Here is an 18,871-nt window from a genome sequence, read left to right on the forward strand (position 1 = left end):
CCACCAGGGAAGTCTGAAGCCCTTTGTATTTAAAAATGAGCAAAAGACTTGTACAGACATTCCACAGAAAATATTCAGATGGACTGATAAACATATGAGCAATTGCGCTACTTCATTTGTCACCAGGAAGTGCAAACTGAAGCCGCAATACAATGTTACTACATAGTGAATAGTTAAAAGGAAATATCAAGTCTTGACAACACAGCCGAATATCTGAAAACAACTCAAATGTCCGTCAGGAACAAAACAGAGAAATTGTGGGTATTCACAGAAGCGTATATTAAACAGCAAGAAGGAGAGAAGTACAACTCCAGGCAACAATATGCGTGAATCTCACCAACGTAACTTAAAGGGAAAGAAATCAGAGACAAACCTACTGCATGAATCCGCTTCCATAACCTACGAAGAACTGTCAAAACAAATCTAAGGTTGACTATAGGCAGGTATTGTTATTGACAGAAATATCAATGAACAGCATACAGCAGGAATAGAGAAAAGTTTTATTTGAGCCAAACTGAGGACTTTAACCTGGAAGACAGTCTCTTAGATTACTCTAAGTAAGTAAGTGAAGTCGCTCAGTCGTGTCCTACTCTTTGCAACCCATGGACTGTAGCCCACCAAGCTCCTCCATCCACGGGATTCTCCAGGCAAGAATACTGGAGTGGGTTACCATTTCCTTCTCCAGGGGATCTTCCCGACCCAGGGATCAAAACTGCGTCTCCCGCATTGGAGGCAGACGCGTTAACCTCTGAGCCACCAGGGAAGATATTGTTGCCCAGAGTTGCAGTTCATTCATTCTTGCTGTTTAATATACGCTTCTGTGAATACCCACTAAGGAAGTAAACATAGTTTTAAGTCTTGTCAGAACAAAGAACATCAAACAGGACAGGGATATATATCTTCAAGGTTTAAAAAAATAGCATGTACACAGTGAGTCAGCATGACCTTGGTATCTGGGACGAGAGACATCAAAGCGACACCAGGGCTTCCTGGTGCCTCAGTGGTAAAGATTCCACCTGCCAATGCAGGAGCTGCTGCTGCTGCTGCTAAGTCGCTTCAGTCATGTCCGACTGTGCGCGACCCCACAGACAGCAGCCCACCAGGCTCCGCTGTCCCTGGGATTCTCCAGGCAAGAACACTGGAGTGGGTCACCATTTCCTTCTCCAATGCCAATGCAGGAGACACAGGTTCAGTCCCTGGCCCAGGGCCATCCCACATGCCGTGGAGCAGCTAAGTCCCTGCACCACAACTACTGAGCCTGTGCTCTGCAGCGAGATAAGCCACCGCAGTGAGAATACCCCCAGGCACTTCAACTAGAGAATAGCCTCCACTCTCTGCAACTAAAGAAAGGCCAATACAGCAACAAAGCCAGCACAGCCAAAGTAAAATTGATTAATTAATTCAATTATATCTTTAAAGAAAAGAAGCCATACCAGCATTGGCTTTCCTCAAAGGAAGGCATTTATCTCTATTTTCAAAGTGGGCCTTCTTCTGGACCCTTTTCTTTAATGATTAAAGCAGGTGTACAATGAATTTTATTATTATTATTGAGGTGTAGTTGATGTATATTATGTAAGTTTCAGGTGTACAACATAGTGATTCACAATTTTTAAAGGTACTTTCCCATTTATAGTGGTTATAAAATGCTGGCTATACCATGTATGTGTAATAGGCCACAAAACTGGCTGTCCTAGTTAGCATAAGGTTTAAGTTAAATTAAGTATAAGCCAGGATGACCTTCCCATACCTCAATATGTGAAAATTTCTCCAGTTATTGTGTTTTTTACAAATCAAAGATTTGTGGCAGTCCTGCATGGAGGAAATCTATTGGCATCATTTTTCCAACATCATTTGCTCACGTCATGTTTTTGTGTTGCATTTTGGTAGTTCTTGCAGTGTTTCAAACTTTATTATTATTATATTAATTATGGTGCTCTGTATTCAGTGTTCTTTGATGTTACCAGTACATCTTCCCAAAGGCTCAGCTGATGGTTAGCATTTTTTAGCAATAAAGTATTTTTTAATTAAAATATGTACATTGTTAAAGACGTGATGCTGTTGCACATTTAATAGACTAACAGTATAGTGTAAATATAACCTTTATATGCACTGGGAAACAAACAAAAAAACTTGTGTGAATTGTTTTGCTGAGATATTCGCTTTATTGCAGTGGTCTGAAACCAAACCAGAAATACTGCTGAAGTCTGCCATGAATAGGCAGTTGTTACGCTGGGTGGGGTGATGGATGGAGGAGCTTCAAAGGAACTGTTAATACTCCATATGTTGATATGAGTTCTGGTTACACATGTATGTTTGTTTCATGGAAATTCACTGAGCTGTATACTACGACTTATGCACTTTTCTGTATGGATATTTTATCCCAGGGGGGAAGAAAAGTCTAAATAAATAAATAAAAAGACCTTGCTACCCATGCCTTTCATTTCATTTTCTTTCAAGCCAAAGAACTTACTGGCTCACTGCACATAAAAATTTAGGGGGAGTCTGCTTCAGGTATGGCTTGATCCAGCGGCTCAACAAACATCTTGGGACTGAGTATCTGCCGCCTCAGCTCTGCTAACCTCTGTGCTGGTCTCCTTCACTCAGGCTTTTCACCCCTGGTAGAAGCAGCCCCCAACTTAGAGCTTGCCCTCCCAGCCCCACCCTCTGCAGAAACAGAGCTCCTCATTCCTACGGTTCCAACAAAAGTACTGGCAGTCCTCATTACTGATGAATGTGGGGCAATTAACTGACAACACGGCGTCAGCCGGGCTCTCCCGCCCCGCTCTCTCATGGCCTCGTGCCTTATGTGCTGTAAACAACAGTATCGCTGACCTTGGGAGCACTGGGCCTGCGTGCCCACTTGGCCATGGGCCATGTCTGTCTGTCTTAATATATTAGTAGTTTTTGAAGACTCCCTGTGCTGCTGCCCGGAGAGAGTAAACGTCTCTGTCTGCAGTCCCCGCAGCTCCTAGAGTCTTCTTCCAGCTTTCCTGGTCGCGCCTTACCTACCCTGGGTCCAGTGAGCCGTGTGAGCAGCAAGACAGTGAATCATAGACTCGTGAATTCACCTAGCTGCTAAAATTTATTTTAACCCCGAGATCAATACTGGGCACTTTCACCATGTGTTCAGGGTCGTTCGTGGACAAGTGTGGAGTGGTGAAGACTTTGAGTCGCCCAGTTTGTCCCCAGCTAGATCAAACAACAGGATGCTTCGTTTTCTTGTTTCAGCTCATACAGTAAACAAGCGTCCCTTTTACAGTCTAGTTAGTGCCACGTTGGGGGCATTTTTGTGCTTTTTTCTTGCTGACTTCACTGTTTTAAATGGCCCCCAAGTGTAATACTGGAGTGCTGTCTAGTGTTCCTAACTGCAAGCAGGCTGCCGACGTGCCTTAAGGAGAAAATAAATATGTTAGATAAGCCTTCATAGGCATGAGTGATAGTGCTGTGGGCTATGAGTTCAATTTCCATGAGTCAATAATATATTAAATAAGGTATGTAAACAGAAATACATATGAACAAGGTTATGTATTGATTGGTTGATGAAAATGTGGCCAAAGGCTTACAGGAACCTAATCTTTAATCTCCCCTACAATATTCACTATTGGCTAATTCAGCATTCCTGGCAAGTTTACAGAATATTACGACTGTAAAAAGAAGAATTTGATTGTACTAGAATTAAGTCTCATTAGCCTGGCTTGAGTCCTAGGCTGTGAACAAATCACCTGGCCGGTATGTGAACGCTGTGATTGGCCAGGGCTGTGTCATTGGCTTACTCCACCCCCACTGCATAGACTGATTTCAGGAAGAGAGGTTCCTCAGAAGTCGAGAGGAGTGGAAGCCTCGCAGGCAAAAATATAATTACCCAATACTCCCAGTCGCTCTTTGAATTTTATCTTTCTTTACATTTATTACATAATATTTTTATTACACATTATTATCTTACTTTATAGATTATTTACAGTAGTTTAGATTAAGTGGTTGAATAAAAAGCAAGATTGAGGTGGGTGTGAGTCAGAGTTCTGTTGGCAACAGTAGACACTGATGTTAGCTAACCTAAATAGAGATTCTCTAAAATGTCGTCAAGGGACTTCCCTGGTAGTCCTGTGGTTAAGACTTCACCTTCTAACACAGCGGGTGCAGGTTTGATCCCTGGTCGGGGAGCTAAGATCCCATATGGCTTATGGCTAAAAAAAAAAAAACAAAACAAAACAGAAAACAGAAAAAATATTGTAACAAGTAAATAAAGACTTTAAAAGTGGACCACCAGGAAAAAAATCTAAAAAGATAATAATAAATAAAAGGTTATCAAGGAATGCACTGAATTGAAGACTGAAAAACCAGGCTTGGAAAATAATCAGGAACCACAGCCAAGTCTTGCCCAAGAAACTGTCTTGTCAGGACACAGCTTGTCACCACTGTGACCAGAACACTGTTGGACATGGACCCTGCTGGCGGTACAGCTACTGGACCTTGACCCCCAAATGAAAACATACTCTGCTTCTCTAATCACCAGGACTAAAACTACAGCTCGCTCAGCACCATTCCAACCCATTTCGAGTTTGCCCTCCTGTATTTTAGAGACTGAGAGAGTCTACGTTTTCTAGACTCCCATGTGGCTGCAGCGACCTAGCCCACCTCAAGTGCAGGCACCCACAGGAGAGCAATGAAGGCTACAGACCCCAGGCGGGGAGTCTGGAAATCTTTAAAGCACAATAGGACAGCTGTCCTGTTCCTTTGGGTGTTAGACAAGAATGAGGTTACAGGGTCCAAACTGCAGCGTTATAGGGACTGGACAATGAACTGTGGCATTAGTAGTGTTTTTCCTGGAAAATTCTGTGGCCGGGTTAGGTATTTTTCCTCATGCTATTCTTGACTGCTTGGCCTGATAGTTTAACTTCCATCCTCAGTTCTCTGGTCCTCCCAGAGATTCCTTGGCCATCTGATATCCATTAATAAACTTTTCACAGTTAAATCAGCTAGACTGGATGCTGGAGATGGCAATTAAGAAACTTGATTATCAACAGACGACCCAGTAGACGCTAATGGATCGTGCATACTCCACACGGGAGAATGACAAACGCCTGCGCTCCTTCCCTCCCTCCCTCCCTCCCTCCCTCCCTCTTTCTTACTTTCTTTTTTCTTTCTTTCTCCTGGATCCTTCCTCTTAGCATGCTAAGTAGATACCATCTTTTAAAAAATTCTTTTAGCTGTGTATTTTACCCTCTCTACCACCTCTGGGCTTCCCTGGTGGCTCAGCAGTAAAGAATTCGCCTGCCAATGTAGGAGACACAGGAGACCCAGGTTCAGTCCTTGGGTTGGGAAGATCCCCTAGCGAAGAAAATGGCAACCCACTCCAGTATTCTTGCCTGGAGAATCCCATGGACGGAGGAGCCCAGTGGGCTACAGACCGTAGGATTGCAAAGAGTCGGACACGATTGAAGCGACTTAGCATGCACGCATGTAACACCTCTACCCTCTTAAGTATTGCACATACACATATTTTGTTTTGATTTTTTTAATAAAAGTAAACCAGATCCAGAGCACTGACTAAGCATATATCTGTGTTTATTAGATTCAGATGAAGACAGTATTTTTGAAGGCAAAACTAAAGAAACACTCGGAACTCAACCCAGAGGCAAATAAAATGTGAAAAATAATATCGAGTTAAGAAACCAGAAGAATCAAATGTGAAATCTAACATAGGTCTAATTTGGATTCTGGGAGTAGAATCTAAAGAGAATGGGAAGAGACAATTTTTGAAAGAAATGTTAGTTGAGGAATATCCAAAATTCAGAAGGACACACAAATGATAAGATTCATGATAAGTCCAATTTAGGATGTGATCTCAAAAATCAGGTTTGGGATGAAAACAAGGAGTTGTGTGCCAATAAATTGGTAGGCAAGTGAGTAAATCAAAGCAAACATTAACTATACAAATCAACATTATAATGACGAGGTTTAATTTGGAAGGAGGCTGTAAAACATAAACAGAAATAAAATAATGAGTGACTTCAGAAGTGGTCGGATGGTTAGGACTCCACACTTCCAACTGGGGGAGTGGGGTGGCACAGGTTGATCCCTGGTCGGAAACTAAGAAAAGAAATAAAACCATGGACCGCAATGACATGTAAGATGGGATGAGGTGGTTGGTCTTGGTGTTAAGGAGAATGACAGAGACACTGAATAATTTAAATTTTATACAAAGCAAGCATGCTAATATGTTAACATTCAAAAAGAAGAGAAACAGGCTTTATAACTTCCAAATTAAAGTATGGAGGAGGAGTTAAATTTGAAAAGTGAGTTACTTCCAGGTTAAAACGCAGATTCAACATACGCAACAAATGTCACTGCCATCAAACTCCACTAAAAGAACAGTAAACAGATTTTAAAAGGCATTTACTTTTGTGTGTGTGTGTGGTCATGCACTGGGTGGTATGTAGGATCTCAGTTAACTGACGAGGGATCAAACCCACAGCCGCTGCGTTCAGAGCTCAGAGTCTTAATCACTGGACAGCCAGGGAAGTCTCAAAAGACATTTACTCTTTTTTTTGTCTTTTTTTACATAAATTTATTTATTTTAATTGGAAGTTAATTACTTTACAATATTGTTTTGGCTTTGCCATACATCAAAATAAGGAAGGGAGGTGACTTGGAGAAGGAGTTAGCAGCAGCATTTTGGAAGATGTCGATCATATGGCTCAAGTGATTTAACAGAACAGAGAAGCAGAATTCTGAGACAGCAGTGGGGAACCAACTACATTTTCACCAGAGAATCCTTAAAATACTCAGTAATTGGAAATTACAAGTATGTATATCCGGAATCAGAGACGGGATGGGAGTAAAATTTAAAATCAAGAGGATGGGGGTGAAGGCTGAGAAGTAGTTAGAAGCCAAGTCCCCTTTGCTACTCGGCACTAAGGGATCACTGTCCCTCGTCCACTGCAGCAGCTGAGTGGGGTTTATTCTTTTTTTTTTTTAAGTCTTTTTTGAATTTTTTACTGTATTGTTTCTGTGTTACCTTTTGGGTTTTTTAGCCGAGAGGCATGTGAGATCTTAGCTCCCTAACCAGGGACTGAACCCTCACCCCCTGCATTGGAAGGCGGAGTCTTAACCACTGGACCACCAGGGAAATCCTGGGTTTTATTCTTACAAGGAACAATAGTAGGTCTTTGCATGGGGGAGGTAGACTGGCACAGTCAAGGACTACACTGAAAGGTGAAATTATATATTATAAGTACTAATTATCTATACATGTTGAAAGTTCAAACCTCCATCCATTTCCTCCTACTGGGCTTTCAGAATGCTAAAAGTAAAATCTCTACCCTCTAGTTGCAAGACTTGACAAGTCTTTTCCAAGTAATCTGAACAGCTAAAGAGGAAAGACCCAAAGATAGAGACACATTTCCAAACAAATGACCAATCCAGGTCATCACAGTGCAACTTACAGTTGGCTCAGAGCATTTAATTTACTTTTGTTTCCCCACTAGTAATCATAACCAAATGCATGGATTACTGGCTTCTGAAGAAAGCCTCTAGCACTGATGATAGAGACGAAAGCAAACAGGAAAAACAAAACTCAGAAGAAATAGAAGTTAGGCAGGAAAAAGAAAAGTTAAAAAAAAAACATATATATATCCCTGGGCTTCCCTGATGGCACAGGAGTGAAGAATCCGCCTGCAAATGCAGGAGACACAGGTTCAGTCTCTGGTCTAGAAAGATCCCGCAGGCCTCAGAATGACTAAGTCCATGTATCACAACTACTGCGCCTGTGTGCCTAGAGCCTGTCCTCTGGAACGAGAGAAGCCCATGCAATGTGAATCCCCAGCAATGCGACTAGAGAGTAGCCCCAGGTAGCCACAGCTAGAGAAAAGCCCGAGCGGAAGACCCAGCACAGCCAAAAATAAATAACTTAAAAAAATCCCTATAATATCACCAACGTTATCAAAGAGATAACGGAAAATATTGTTTCCATGAAACAAGAACAGGATGCTATCAGGAAAAGACCATTAAGAAAATAAAAAACGTGATAATAGAAGCAAAAAGCTCAAAGAAAGTCGAGGAAATCAACTTACTAAACAAAAAAAAAAACCAGAAAATGTGGAAGAAAGATGGTAAATTTAGAGAGACTGCCCAGTGACTTGAAAAAACAAATAATCCAAAAAGAAAGGGCAAAAAAAAAAAAAACCCCAAAAACTAGAGGAAAAGAAAACATCATTGAAATCGATCAAGAAAACATCATTGAAATCGATCAAGAAAACATCTCAGAGTTGGAGGATGTGAGCTTACAGGTTGACAGAGTCCACTGAATGTCTAGCAGAATTGTTAAAAAAATACACAGGCCCACTCCAAGGTACATTATTGTCACATTTTAAAGTCTTATTGACAAAGAGATGACTTACTTGTTTCCAAACAGAAAAAAAAAATAGTTTTTATAAGAACAGGAATAAAAAGGACTTTAGATTTCACTTGGAGGAAGAAAACAATGGAGCAATAACATCAAAATTCTGAAGGAAATTTGTTTCCCACCTAGTTCTATTACCAACAAAATTGTCATTCTCGTATGAAGGTAGAATCAGGTATTTTCAGATACTCAAGTTCTCAGAAAGTTTACTTCATATATCCTTCCACATCAAGCTACTAGAAATTATGTTCCAAAATGAGGATGCAAAGTAAGAGACAAGAAACGGACACAAAAAGGATTTCCCTGGTGGTCCAGTGGTTAAGAGTCTGCCTCGCAGATTGAACCTGCAGGTTCAATCCCTGGTCAAGGAACTAAGACCCCACATGCCGTGGGCAACTACAGTGCAACTACAGAGCCCAGGAGCTGCAAGGAAGGTCTCACATACAGCAGCTACATAATAAAATAGAAAAGAAACAGACACGAAAAATAGGAGACCCAGCCTAGAAGAGAAAGAAGGGGCTTGTCAGGATGACAGTGAAGGTAGGTTTCAAGATGCCAATTATGCTGCAGAAATAAAGGAGAACTGCTTCACATTGGAGAGGGATGATTCATGAGGCAATCATATTAAGGGCTGTCATAACCAACCTTCTGCTGGTAAATAGGTTCCACCAGAAGAGAGGTAGTAATTATGGAGGAATGCAGAAGACCCAAATCAGAGAAAGGAAAAGGGAACACCAGGGAAGTTTTAGCATGGCAGCTAAGCAGCACGTCTGGAGAGCAACTCACCTGGATTGAAGGAGATGGGCGGTTGCCAGGATGGAGGAAAATGAAGGCCTCCAAGAAATGATATGGAAATGACAGAGCACCTGTTGTAAATAAACTCTGGGAACACTGTACTATAGGCCTTTAGATGGGATGAGAAGGCTTAGTAATGTATACAAAGAAAACTAAGTTAACAAAACAGATACCAACTTAAAAATGAAAGTAAAGGAACTGTAATCATTATATACCACAATGCCCAACTGTAAGTAGAGGCATAAACATTCAAATGCAAACACTGAATATTGGTTATAATCATATTTGATTTGAAAAACCTAAAATTTCCCTGTATACATTATAGCTAAATCATAGTTTAATAGGAAGCTGATAATGTCTGAGATTGATGAACAAAATAGGAATGTATGATTTTTTATTTTTTGCTGTACCTAGCAGCTTTCACGGAGAAGGCAATGGCACCCCACTCCAGTACTCTTGCCAGGAAAATCCCACGGAGGAGCCTGGAAGGCTGCAGTCCATGGGGTCGCTGAGGGTCGGACATGACTGAGAGACTTCACTTTCACTTTTCACTTTCTTGCATTGGAGAAGGAAATGGCAACCCACTCCAGTGTTCTTACCTGAAGAATCCTAGGGACGGGGGAGCCTGGTGGGCTGCTGTCTATGGGGTCGCACAGAGTCGGACACGACTGAAGTGACTTAGCAGCAGCCGCAGCTTTCAGGATCTTAGTTCCCTGACTAGGGATTGACACTGGACCCACAGCAGAAAAAGCACTAAATCCTAGCCACTGGACCACCCGGGGATTGCCAAAATATGAGTATATATATTCCATTTGGAAACAGAGATTGTACAAATACTAATAAGAAATGGCTAAAAACAAAAGTAACAAATATTTGAAACTCATTGCTTCTTATTCATGTATAATATTTTACTATAATCCATGTATTTGAGATTATTTACATCTATTATATCTATATGATGGGAATACTATATAGTAGTGCACTATTTTTTTTTAATTACATTGAGGTATAGTTGATGTACAATATGACATCACTTTCATGTGTACAACACAGTGATTCAAAAGCTTTAATTGAATTTAATTCTGTTAAAAATGATTTAATTTGATTCTGTTAAAACCAGCTCAAGTAAAATATTATATTTACAATTAAGAATCCTAGCTGAGGGACTTCCCTGGTGGTCCAGTTGTTAAGAACCTGCCTTGCAATGAGGGGATGTGAGTTCATTCCCTGATCGGGGAACTAAGATCCCATACGCCTTGGAGCAGCTGAGCCTGTGCCACAGCCACTGAGCCGCCCCATAATGAAAGGTCCTGCATGACTGGGTGAAGGCCCCACGTGCCACAGCTAAGACGCAATGCAGCTGAAACAAATATATATTTTTTAAATGGTACATTCTTCATGGAGTTCTTGTCAAATCTTCCCCTTTGTCACAATATACACATGCATGTAGAAATGTACATTCTAACATGAACATGTATGCATCTACCACACACATGAACATTTATAAATGCATTTACTTGAACACACATTACAAATACATGTGCACTATGCTCACCATACATACATAGGTATATATCACAAATCATATATACATATAAACAAATGTACCTAAGGACCCATAATCTTACACACACTCCCAAACACAAGCATATACATTTAGGCCAGTGGAGAGATGGGGAAAACAGAACCACTGAGGGGGCCTGTGAGGTTGAAGCTGGGATTGGAAAGGGAAGTTGAGACAGGTTATGGAGGAAGGACTTTGCGGCATGTTGTGAAATCACAGAAAGAGCCCTGAATTTGGAACTAGATGATCCTGAGATTAAGCCACAGCTCTGCCGTTCACCAGCTGTGTGACATCAAGCAACAGCCTTGACTTCTTTGTGCTTCAGTTTTCCTATTTGTAAAATGGGACTTTGTATCGACAGAACGAAGTTCCAGAATATTGTAGGTGCTTAATAACAAGTCATAACCGCTGTTATTATGGGTGTATACAGGGACTAAAGGTATTTGCATGGAGCCTTGACCTCCATGAAGTGGTATTTCAGGAAAAAACCTTCACCCAGACAATTACAATCACTCTCCCATCTGAGACCAGGAGGCCCAAAGGAGGTGAGAGCACTAACCCCAGGGCTGAGTGTGGATGATGCCTGCATCATAGGAGGCCTCGTGCATGAGGCAGGACGCGTGAGCCAGGCCTGGCCGGAGTGTGGGACTTTGCCCACACTCAGCTCTCCAGAGCAGGAGTGGTCCTGCGGCATTCCTGAGGACTGTGAGGCCTGGTTTGCCTGTTGTGCGAAGTAGGACTCTATTCTCTGGTAGGCCACAGTTCTGGCTTCTTGCCTTTCTCAGCCACCCAGTGTCTCCAATGGGCCTTAACCTTTACCCTTTCCTCTCAGCTGGGCATGGTGCCGGCTCCCCCATCAGCCTTTCAGTCTTGCCAAGGAGGGACTGCAGGCTTGGTGGGAAGGCACCCAGAAGGCATTTAAGGATCTGGGTTCAAGTCCTGACTTGGCCATTTCCTAGCTGCGAGGTCTTGGGCCAGTCAGTTCCCTTTTCTGAGGGCCTGAGTTTGCCTCCCTGTTCAATGATGATCGAGAGAGCGATCTCAAATGGTATGGTGAGAATTAAGAGAATGAAGGTGAAAATGCCTAGTTAGGGCTGGGTCCATAGTGGGGACTCATTCATGTTGCCTGAATACTTAGAGTAAAATTACTAGACGAAGACACCTGTGTTTTTGGCCAGGATGTGCCAAACGTGTGTGAGCTTTAGAAAGTCTCTTACCTTCTCTGGGTCTGTTTCCTCAGCATGAAGTGAGAAAATGGGCCTGGATAATCTTCAGCCTCCTTTCTGGCACTAGGATTCCAGAACTTGGTGCTCTGAACTGATAGAGAATTCCCTGGTGATCCAGTGGTTAGGGCTCTGTGCTTTAACAGCCCAGGATCTGGGTTCAATCCCTGGTCAGGGAGCTAAGATTCTACAAACCAAGTGGCGTGGCCAAAAAAAAAAAATTGAACCATCAGAGTGTCTTCCTCTGATCCTTTAAGGGCACACATCTAGAGTGTGAAGGGTGTCGAGGTTGGGGACAGATACAGAGCAAGGACCCTCTCCACCCTAGAGACTGGTATGCTTTGTAAATTAAATGGTAAGGGGCTCTGTCTTGTGGAGGGAGGGAGGGAGTTCAATGTGTGTATGTGTGTAAGTCAATATAAGTAAAAGTTTCTCAGTCGTGTCCAACTCTTTGCAACCCCAAGGACTGAACAGTCCATGGAATTCTCTAGGCCAGAATATTGGAGTGGGTAGCCTTTCTCTTCTCTAGGGGATCTTCCTGACCCAGGGATCAAACCCAGGTCCCCCACATTGCAAGAGAAGCCCAAGAATACTGGAGAGGGTAGCCTATCCCTTCTCCAGGGGATCTTCCCCACCCAGGAATTGAACTGCGGTCCCAGGTTCTCCTGCATTGCAGGTGAATTTTTTACCAACTGAGCTATCAGGGAAGCCACAAGTCATTATGAGGGGGATAACTCTGGGTACTTGATAGAGGAATCCAGTGGATCCATCTGTCAGCCATGTATTGTCTGTGTGCCAACCATCACCATCTTTGAGGTCTCTGTTCCTGGAAGAATCCTGGGTGACCACACATGGAACTAACATCCACAGGTGTGAAAATCAGATTCCCACTCTGCTTTCACAGTCTGGTGAGGACACGGCCGGGACACTTGTGACCACTGAAAGCACAGTTTGCGCTGAGAAACCAGGGCACCTGGTTTGCATTCTGGGGACGGTGCGGTCAAGATGGGCCACAGCAGCAGGCAAGGGTGACAGCTGTGATCTGCTCTTGAGAGATGGAGAGAGCTTTCCGGGAGTGGAAGTGGAGGTGAGAAGCACATTCCAGAGGTCGGTTGGGGTGGAGGCATGTGGTGTCCTGAAGGTGTCAAGCCAGGAGGATTTGACAGGCGAGTGAAGCTTAAAATAGAAAAGGGAAAAGGAAGAAACCAGCCTTTGCCCCTGGACCTCCTGCGTGCCGTATGCCCGCTCACAGACACCTCACACCACACCTCCCAGGTAGGTTTTCCTCACACGACTTTTACAGAAAGCCCAAGCACGGATCACACAGCGGAGGCCAGAGCTCTGACTGGAAGCTATATCCCAGTTCCTCCTCTCTCCTCATCCTCTCTGAAGAGTGGAGGATTCTTTAGCAGAAGAGGAACAACCAGTTTCCCCCTAAAAGGCTAGAGAAGCCCTCCTCTTCCAGGGGGCCCTCCAGTGCCCTCCCAGGGAGAGTTTCACGACTGGAACACGCTCTGTGGCTTATTAGCCTTATCGCCACTACTCCACCCAGGACAATCTGATTAAATCCTGCTGTCCTCAGTGAAAGGCCTTTTATAAAGGGCTCTGCTCTCCACAAATAAGGGCCGCCTTGCTTCCTTGCCAGAAAGGGCCTTCAAGGTCTAGGACAGACGATAGGAGGGAAACTTTGTCACTGCCACAGCGGGGAAAGGTGTGAGCAGACAGAGCCTTGCTTAGATTTCTTTCTTTTTTTTTACTGCATTGTGCAGTATCTTAGGTCCCTGACCAGGGACTGAACCCGTGCCCCCTGCAGTAGAAGCATGGAGTGCTAAACACTGGACCACCAGGGAATTCCCAGCCTTGATTTCTTGATCCTGAGTCTCCAGGGCTGCACTGCCTGATGCTGGACACCAAGAAATTAAAATAGGGAGGGATAATAAAAGAACAAAAGAGAGTTTCAATCAAGCCAGACTGAGGACTACAGCCCAGGAGACAGACTTCTCAAACAGTTCTGAGGAATTGTTCCAAAGAAGCATGGTTCTTGTAAGTTTCCTGTCTTGTCAGAACTATGACAGCCGTGCGTTCCTTCAGGGTTTCGAAAAAGACAAGTAGCTGTCACAGCACATCAGTGTGACCCTGATGCCTGGGGAGGGAGCCTTATCATCAGAGAAGTTACCAGCATTGGTGTCCCAGGAAGGAAGGACCTTCCTTTTTTGCTTGCTGGCCTCATTATGGAGAATCTTTACTTCTGGACAATGTATCTTTATTTAAATGGTTAAAGGAGATATCCAATGTATGTTTAATAGGCCACAAAACAGGCATAAAATTTAAGTTAAATCATGTATAAGCCAGAACGACTTCTCCATACCTCAACATATGCAAATTTCTTCCATCAGGTGTGTATCCAAAAGAATTGAAATCAGGGCCTCAAGAGATATTTGCACCGCTGTGTTCACAGCAGCGTTATTCACAATAGGCAAAAGGTAGAATAACCTAAGTTTCCATCTGTGGAGAAATGAATAAACGCAATGCATCGTATGTACACAAAATGGACTAAATGTTGTTTAGTCACTAGGTCATGACTGACTCTTTGCAAGCGTATGGACTGTCGCCCACCAGGATCCTCTGTCCATGCAGTTTTCCAGGCAAGAATGCTCGAGTGGATTAGCATTTCCTTCTCCAGGGGACCTTCCCCACTCAGGGACTGAACCTGCAGCTCCTGCATGGGCAGGAAAATTCTTGACTACTGGGCCACCAGTGAAGCCCATATGTATACAAAATGGAATGTTATATATAAAAAAGGAATGTTACTCAGCATTAAAAAGGAAGAGAATTCTGACACAAGCTATAACATGGATGAGCCTTGAGGACACTATGCTAAGTGAAATAAGACACGCACAGAAAGACAAATACTGTGTGATTCTCCTTTTATGCAATATCTAGAGGAGTCAGTCATAGAAATAGAAAGTAGAACAGTGGCTGTCAGGGCCTGGGGATGGGAGAGTAGGGAGTTATTGCTTAGTGGATATAGAGTTTTAGCTTTGCAACATGACAAGGATTCCAGAGACTGGTTGTAAAATAATATGGTCAGACTTGATACTGAACTGATAACTTATATGCAGAGTACATCATGCAAAATGCCAGGCTGGATGGAGCACAAGCTGGAATCAACATTGCCAGGAGAAATATCAATAACCTCAGATATGTAGAGGACACCACCCTTATGGCAGAAAGCGAAGAAGAACTAAAGAGCCTCTTGATGAAAGTGAAAGAGGAAAGTGAAAAAGCTGGCTTAAAACTCAACATTCAAAAAACTAAGATCATGGCATCCAGTCCCATCACTTGCTCCTTGGAAGAAAAGCTGTGACCAACCTAGACCACATATTAAAAAGCAGACATTACTTTGCTGACAAAGGTCTGTCTAGTCAAAGATATGGTTTTTCCAGGAGTCATGTACAGATGTGAGAGTTGGACTATAAAGAAAGCTGAGGGCAGAAGAATTTATGCTTTTGAACTGTGGCATTGGAGAAGACTCTTGAGAGTCCCTTGGACTGCAAGGAGATCAAACCAGTCAATCCTAAAGGAAATCAGTCCTGAGTATTCATTGGAAGGATTGATGCTGAAGCTGAAGCTCCAATACTTTCATCACCTGATGTGAAGAACTGACTCACCTGGAAGACCCTGATGCTGGGAAATATTGAAGGCAGGAGGAGCAGGGGACGACAGAAGATGCAATGGTTGGATAACATCACCAACTCAATGGACATGAGTTTGAGCAAGCTCTGGGAGTTGGTGATGGACGGGGAAAGCCTGGTGTGCTGCAGTCCATGGGGTTGCAGAGTCAGACATGACTGAGTGACTGAACCGAAATGAACAATCAAAATGGTTAAGAGGGTACATTTTAAGTTATGTGCTTTTTTCATCACAGTATTTAAAAGGAGCTGAGCAGAAAGATTTGGAAGAAGAGGGACGGGCTTGCTGCTTGGTAATGCAGAGAGGAGCTTCTTGCTAACTGTATCTAAGATGTGCTCAGGTCCCTTTTAGCATCAGAGCACTCCCTGGATCCCAGCTAAGCCATCAACAGCCAGAGCACATGGGTAGTGCCAGTTCTGAAAGGCTGACTCCTTATCTCCTCTTGATACTCTTCTTCTTTTTTTTACCTGAGGTATAGTTGACTTAAAATATCACATTAGTTTCAGGTTTACAACATAGAGACTCTCTATATTTTTGTAAGCAATATTATTATAAAGTTATTTATAATAAAGTTATTACAAAGTATTGAAGTTATTATATTCCCTGTGTTGTACATTACTTCCTTGTATCTTTTTCATTTTATACCTAGTAGCTTTTTACTTCTTAATCCTCTTCTCTTATCTTGCCCCTTCCTTCTCCCCTCTCCCCGCTGGTAACCACTACTTTGTTCTCTATGCCAGTGAATCTCTTTCTTGTTGTATTCATTCATTCATTTTTTTTTTTTAGATTCCACATGTAAGTAAAAATATACAGTATTCATCTTTCTGTAACTTATTTCACTAAGCATAATGTCCTTCAGGCCCATTCACACTGTCAGATGGCAAATTGTCATTCTTTCCTGTGGCTGAGTAATATTCCAATGTGTGTGTATGCGCGTGTGCATGTGTGTGCCGCCTCTTCTTTGTAAATAACACTTGCTATTTGCTGTATTTTTGATGACAGCCATTCTGACAGGTGTGAGGTGGTATCTTGTGTTTTCTTTTAATATTTATTTATTTGGCTGTGTCAGGTCTTTGGTGTGAAATGCGGGATCTTCAAACTTCATCGTGGCATGCAGGTTCTTTAGTTGTGCTATGCAGAACTGTAATTGCAGCATATGGGATCTAGTTCCCTGAGCAGGGATCAAACTTGAGTCCCCTGTACTGGGAGCGTGGAGTCTTAGCCACTGTGGACCACCAGAGAAGACTGCCGTCTTTGCAATCTTGATCATGATGAAAACCCATTCACTTCTTTGCCTTGTTGCCTGCCCAATGACCCCTATCAGTCCTACCTAAAAATCAAGGGATCAGCTTCAGAACATTCTGGAAGGAGGGTTTGGCTGTCTGGCATGAACCTTGTAAGTTATCCTATAGGCATCCCATCCACCCATCCATTCATCATTCTAGCCGTCCATCCGTCTACCTTTCTATTGTTTCACAACGTTATATGATGAGTATCAGCTCAAGAGACTGCAGAGGTGTGTATACACACTTTGCTTTACGGAACCTAGTCTGGTGGGGGATGTAGACAGGTTATCAGGAGAATGAGATGCAGTGTGATAACGTGCTGTGACAGGGTCTTCTAGCATGTAGGAGAAGTTCCAGTCTGTGATGAGAGTTCACAAAGGTGGTTTAGCTTTAGGCTGAGACTTGAAAGATTAATGAGACTTAGCCAGTTAAGCTGGAGAAGGAAATGGCAACCCACTCCAATATTCTTGCCTGGAAAATCCCATGGACAGAGGAGCCTGGCGGGCTCGACTGAGCGTGAGCGCACAACTAGTGAAGTATGGAGAGAGATGCAGGGAGAATGCACCTGAGAGAAGCTCTGGGCAACTCTGCAGAGCTTCAAAAATGCAGTCGAGGATCTGAGAACAGTTGAGTCAAGGCAGGAGTGGTGAGAGCTGAGGCAAAGGAGGAAAACAAGGATTTGGATCTTGTAGGATTTTTTAAGCGCCTTGCGAGGTGCCGAGGCGGGTGATGGGAACACAGACATGACAAAGTGAGCGGACCCAGGTTGAGAAGCAGTGGAAGACAGGGGGAGATCAGGGCCCCTGGAGCCAGATTTTGGGTGAACAAGATGCTCAGCCCCTTGCACAGTGTGGGACCGTACCCACATAACCTGACAGTCTCGGGACAAGCCAACCACCCAGGAGGAGCACCTCCGGTCCTGGGAAATGCATCACCTTCCACCCAGCTCTGTTCTTTCTCTTGGGGAGGGGGATTCCTTGAAAACAGCACCAGTGAGGCTCCCTACCCCTGCTGCCTGGCTTCTCTCTGTCCTTGAGAACATCTCTGCCCTCTTCTTCAATCAAGGATGTGATGTCTTCACTCCTCCAGGTTGGGCAGTCTCACGTCTTACAAATCATTCCTGGGGCTCCCTGCTGTGTCCAGCCATCCCTGTCTTTCCAAGACCACTTAGGTAGTGCCCCTGTGGGCCCCAGGCCCAACCTGCTCAACCCAGTTGCCTCAGGGGCCTCTGTCTGAATGTCTGCCCCCCGTGTCCAGATGTGAACTTCCTAAAACTTACCTTTGGGCTGCAGCCTCCGTCCTGGGTCTATCTCCAGCTTATCTGCCACCCACCCCTAAGGATAAACCAGTTCTGTGAGCCAGAGACCATCTCCTGTCACCCTTGGGCTTCCTCAGCTGTTCTCAGCTGACTTTCTCAACAAGAGTCGAAGGTCACAGGTCACTCCTCTCTGAGATAGTGCTGACACCTGTCACCCAGAGAGTGACAGGGACTGATAGTCCCAGCACCTGCCATGGTTCAGAGTCCATTAAAAGCCACAAAGACAAGAATAATTATTTACAGTGTTAATGGAAGGAAAAGGAGGTGGGGCAAATGGGAACTGAATTAAACCTGATAGAGGAGGGCCCTGCCTGTAATTCCCGGGCAAAGGGAAAGTTCTTGTAACACACGCAATGGCTGGAGCCTTCCTACCTTTGAGATGAATTAGTCACTGGTGGGGCCGAGCTGCTGGCAATGCGATAGCTCCCTTACAACGATCCTCAAAAGAGATTCAGCAAGGGTCCCAAGAGCCTGTGGCTTAAATATACTTTATTTTCTTGGGCTCCAAAATCACTGCAGATGGTGACTGCAGCCATGAAATTAAAAGACACTTGCTCCTTGGAAGAAAAGCTATGACCAACCTAGACAGCA

Source organism: Capra hircus, chromosome 19 (assembly GCF_001704415.2).
Source record: "Capra hircus breed San Clemente chromosome 19, ASM170441v1, whole genome shotgun sequence".
Taxonomy (NCBI): Eukaryota; Metazoa; Chordata; class Mammalia; order Artiodactyla; family Bovidae; genus Capra; species Capra hircus.